General features: G+C 47.2%; 1 pseudogene; it reads left to right on the top strand.

Annotated features, from left to right (window-relative positions):
• The first annotated feature begins 334 nt into the window (after positions 1-334).
• Positions 335-5,537, top strand: part of LOC111966982 (uncharacterized) — a 9,181-nt pseudogene continuing 3,978 nt past the window's right edge.

Here is a 5,537-nt window from a genome sequence, read left to right as displayed (position 1 = left end):
CGTGCGTGTCCCCCCCCCCCCCCCCACACACACATACACTTTTTTCTTTGTCGGTTACAGTTGGGTGATCATAATATGAAACCAATATCGAGGATTAAGATGGAATATGATTTGATAATCTCCTTAGTGTTATACATGTGAATCTTTAGTCAGCATGCTTCAATGTAGCCTATAATCTTATGGTTGAGATATAATTAAGTAGGCTCGGCAATTTTGCCAACAAATCATTGGTTGAGCTGGGCGGGAGGATACAATGTTGCTATTGTTGATTGTCAGAACATATGTTGCACTGACTTGTGCTGGACCATAGCCCTTTGTGATTGAGACCAAGCTCATGAGCTCACCAAGCTCTTCAAGCACCGCCGATTCAGCCGCTACAATGGCTGGCCGCAGCAGCTGCGTGAATTCGCTCTGGTCGGGCACCGAGCGGGTTCGGATTGGCGAGCGGCTGAAAGCGACCCTGGCCGGAATCCTAGAGCTGGACCTGCTCCGGGGACAACATCTAGACATGATCGATGCGGAACTAGACCTCAAAGACACCAGCAGCACCGGTACCACCGTGACTGTCATCACTGATAAACWGGAGGAAAACCTCGAGAGCGCAGCCTCCGATGACTCTGCGACATCCCGCAGGCAACAGGTCAGTGTGTATGTAGACCCAGATCTCTTGACAAGATTGGTTGTTATTAAATATGAATGCATGCTGATCTGCAAGTAAGGCATTCCCATCCCGTTCCATCAAACAGACTGCTGCGCTGCGCTTCTCCACTGATTGAGCGATGGAGTCATAAGCACGGAGCTACATTGATTACACAAAGGTGTTTGATCTGTCTAATAGAATTGACAGCAATCCATCCGCCTCCACTGCTTCTAATTCCGTCTTGTATCAGTCAAGGTTAAGAAGACAAAGGGTGTTCTGGTTCTGTCCCCTTCTGGATCTAATATGATGAGTGTCAATGCCCACGTCTATTTCACAGTCCAGTTTTCCCCAAGGACATCTCATATAAATGTATCTGTGTAAAGAATGTACACTGTGGTACACACCCTATAGATACAATCCTACTCCTAGGTCAGGTCATTCTGTAGATTTCTACAGAGTTCTATATTCTGTATAGAACAAACGTCTTCTTTGTAAGTAGGCTACTGTAGTATGGGAATAGTTGATATTTTTGTGTGAGATAAGATTATTTGATTGGGAAAGCCCCATAGTAAAACAACTTGGTGCAAGTGTAAGTTGTAGACCTATTGAATAAACGTATTGTTATTCACTTGAACTCTTTCACCATGGATGCAGCCTTCAGCTTTCATTGTACCATTTGGACATCTGTTAGGTCTAGTTGGTACAATACTAAGAATAGAATGCAGGAGGCCACAGAGCCCTACACTGCCTCATATCTGAGTTTGAAGTCTGAAGTTTAACCAGATAGTCTGTGAACCCCCTGACCTCATGTAGGTTAGGCTACCATGCTGCTTTGTTGTTACAGTGTTTGGTGAACAGTCACTTAGCTCCAGTAATAGGGACAACTCAAGTCATTCCCTTTTATTAATCAAATAGAGCATGGTCATCAGATCCCGAGGGAATGAATCAGCACAGCATTCTATTTACTGCTTTTTCCTTCTCAGAAACCCTGCATCGATTTATTCTCTATAGGTTCCCTGTGGCTTTCAGCAGCATCCATCCTAAACTATGTTAAATGCTATTACATCACCCACACCATAGAGACTAGCGCTGTAGCTGCCTTTCCATCCGCCAACGCAGACCTGATTTGCATATTAAACAACAAATGAAGAGACAAGTTGCTTCTGCTGTTGTTATTTTCAACATGACACGTTATCACCTCTCCAATTCTGCCCACTGGGGAGAGAAGAGAGGGAAAAGGAGAGAGGAGAGAGGGAAGAGAAGAGAGGGAAGAGGAGAGGGGAGAGGAGAGAGGAGGAAGAGAGGGAGAGGAGGAGAGAAGGGAAAGAGGAGAGTGGAGAGGGAGTGGAGAGAGGACGAGGAGAGGGAGGGGAAGCAGGAGAGGGGAGAGGAGAGAGGGAAGAGGGAGAGGGAAGAGGAGAGGGAAGAGAAGGAGGGAAAGGAGAGAGGGGAGAGGGGAAGGGAAGGAGGAGAGGGGAGGGAGAGGAGGTGGGAAGAGGAGAGGAGAGGGGAGAGGAGAGAGGGAAGAGGAGAGGGGAGAGGAGAGTGGGAAGAGGAGAGGAAAGAGGAGAGGGGAGAGGAGAGAGGGAAGAGGATAGAGGGGAAACGTGACTGGATATACAGACTGCAGTTAGTCACTCTCTCTTTCTCCCTCTGTCTCTCTGTCTCTCTCTCTCGCTCTCTCTGTGGCTATTTGAACTATCACAGTGGGGTAACAGTAGTACAGTACAGTTGCACCCCATCAACACTTGGTTTGCTGCCAAAGCCCACACTGTGATCACTCTCACCAGCATTCTTCTATGTACATTTGCACCATTACATGTATTGCTGGCCCTATATCAACCCCCAGCCCACACAGATAAACATGACGTCAGAGGGCATTATCTTGGATTGAAACGTCAGGCTCCTCTGCTTCTTCAGTTACAGTCAACAGAATTCATCAATAATGCATAGTGTGCAGGTGTATAACCAATATCTGCCTGTAAGTGCTGTTAATAATGTAGCCTATCTTTCCCAACGTCTCAAAAAGATGCGTCCCATTTTGAAAATAACTTATAAAGGCTTTATAGAGCATTCTTAAAGTGTTCGTAAACCCTACATAGATGCTTCATGAAAGTACGTCACAAAAGTATGTTATACGTTCATATTATGTAGTCTGTCATTCTTATTGGAGTATTTTCTGTCATTTGTCTTTGCGTTGTGTGGACATATTGTACCTTTAGGGAAAATGACTGTGTGTCTGTCTCACAAAGAGGAATATCAGATTACAGTACTGTTAGCACTGAGGGGCCCCCACCTGCCTCTCTCGCTCTTCCTCATCTCATACTATAAGTTTACACTGTGGTAACTTCATGTCCATGGAAGAGTGGGGGTGTACGTGTTTTYATACATGGCCCTGACGGTTATCAGTGTGTGTGTGTATGCGTGCACACTTGCGCAACTGTGTGTGTGTGTGTGCAACTGTGTGTATGAGCTCGCTTTCTATGTGTGTGTTTGTGTGCACGTGCACGCTAGTGTGCGTGCGAATCTTAGGGCATTTGCTATTTGTGTTTTAGAGTGTGGCAGGCAGGCAGGCAGGCTCTGGATGAGTTGAATGTTCTTCTGCTAGGTCTGTTGTGTGGGTGGAGAGTGAGCAGGAACCGGAGCATTTGCACATCGTTACACCATTGTATATAGTCATAATATGACATTTGAAATGTCTCATTTCCTATGGAACTTTTTATGTTAACTGTTTATTTTTTACTGTTTATTTCACTTTTGTTTATTATCTATTTCACTTGCTTTGGCAATGTAAACATATGTTTCCCATGACAATAAAGCCCTATCAATTGAATTGAATTGAGAGCAGCTGTAGCTATGGTGGGGGGGTAGCTTTAAGATATTATGGGGGTTGAGCGGGGTATTCATCACACTTGTTCTCTTCCTGACTCACTCACTCTTTCACTCCCCTCTTTTCGCTCACCCTTAGCTCCCCCACTCTCAAGCACCCACTCACTTCCCCTTAGAAAATGACTTTTCTAACTAAAAGTAGCAGAAGAGAGAGAGGAGACAGAGAGAGAGAGAAAACGAAGCAAAGCCTGTAAGCTGAAGAAGAAGAGATAAGCAGGATCAAAGTTTTTTCCCTGCCCCCACCCCGTCATCCTCCCTTATCCCCCTCTCCTCCTGCCCCCACCCCCCTGTCATCCTCCCTTATCCCCCTCTCCTCCTGCCCCCACTGCTCTTTGTTACATCATCTGTCTTCCCCTATTATTCCTTAAAATCCCCTTCTCTCCCCCTCTGAGTGAGTTTGCATCCTAAATGGCACCCTATTCCCTATGTAGTGCACTACTTTTGACCATTGCCCTATGGGCCTCATAGGGAATAGGGTACCATTTGGAACACAGACCTGTCTTCCCCTCTCAGTTAGGCAGTATGAGTCACCTGTATTGTCTCCTGTTTATCTCCGTAGTAATGGAGGATTGATCAGGCCTGACTGTGAACAAAGCCCCTGTTGTCCCCTCCACCCCATAACCCTATCCGGCTAATATAGGGCATCATCACAGGGGTCACGGGTCATCACATTCATCTAAGTAAGAAGAAAGTCATGTATTGGCTATTGAGGAGAAAGAACACATCATGTTCACGAGTGTTCTAGAACTTCCAGTAAGGCTGATGACATCAGTGTTTGGTAAATAAGAACATTAGAGATCCATTCTACACCACTCTCTAATTATCATCTCTTTATAGACATGTTGTGACTTGAACACCCCTGTTTTCTGTGTTCTGTCTTTCAGGTTCCCTCTTCCCCTTCAGAAACAGTGTTACCATGCCACACCAGCACGTTGGACAAGGACAGTGGGGGGAACTCTGGAGGAGATGGGCCGGTTCATTCCAGAGTTGATGGGAATGGTGGGGATAACTCACGCTGCTCCACCCTCTCTTGGGATGCTCCGTCTGACCTGCTCTTACCCCCAGACCTTGATGGTGCAGTCCAGCTGGACTATTACTCCAGGCCCAGCTCAGGTACTGGGCTGTGTGGTTGTGTGATCGTACCATGGGGGCGTAATTTGGGGGTGGTCTGTGACACCCATAGGGCTTTGGCCAGGGCCGGACTACCAATTCTGGGGCCCCGGGGCACCTACAGTACCTCCAGGGGGCTTGTGATGTGTTCATATGTTATCTAGGGGGGCCCTGACCTCCAGCCCTGCATGCCCATTCTGTAATCTGGCCCTGGCTTTGGCCAATAACAGTTTTGTTTACTTTGTGAGACACCATGTTGAAAAGCCTTATTAAATATTAACCCTCTCCTCTCCCTGTTCCTTTATTTACCCCTCTCTTGTTATCCTCTCAACACCACTTAATCACTCTTTCTGGTGACCACCTTCTCACTCTCTCTCTGGGCCTACACTCTCTCTTGCTTTCTCGCTCCCCATCTCTCTTCCTCCCTCTTTATTTCTCCCACCCTCCATCCTTCTGTAGGTTTTTATTCAGTCAGTGGCAGCTCCCTATCAGACTCCTGCTACTCTGTGTCCAGTGAGGCATCCCTGGCCCAGGGGGGTCCAGTAAAAGGTGGGCTAGTCCGGGCTGGACCAGGACCACCCTCAGGGGGAGCCTTCAGGCTGTGGGAGCAGCGGGCCCTCTCTGCAGACCACAGAGACACCCAGTGGCCGAAGGCCACGCAGCAGCCAAGGACTCAGAGCATTGAGGAGACCACAGAGATCGCTGATAGGAGACCAGTGTCTACGGGTCAGATAGATATAAATGCACTCACTCTTCAGTACAGTTCATCTGTATTTAACCAGTAGAGGCCATTCAGACATAATTGTCACTGTTTTCCAGGGAGTCCTGGGACCATGGTCCTAGATAAATGTCACTGTTTTCCAGGGAGTCCTGGGACCATGGTCCTAGATAAATGTCA

Source organism: Salvelinus sp. IW2-2015, linkage group LG8 (assembly GCF_002910315.2).
Source record: "Salvelinus sp. IW2-2015 linkage group LG8, ASM291031v2, whole genome shotgun sequence".
Classification (NCBI taxonomy): domain Eukaryota; kingdom Metazoa; phylum Chordata; class Actinopteri; order Salmoniformes; family Salmonidae; genus Salvelinus; species Salvelinus sp. IW2-2015.
The sequence above is the reverse complement of the archived record's forward strand: the minus strand, read 5'-3'. Positions and strand labels throughout refer to the sequence as shown.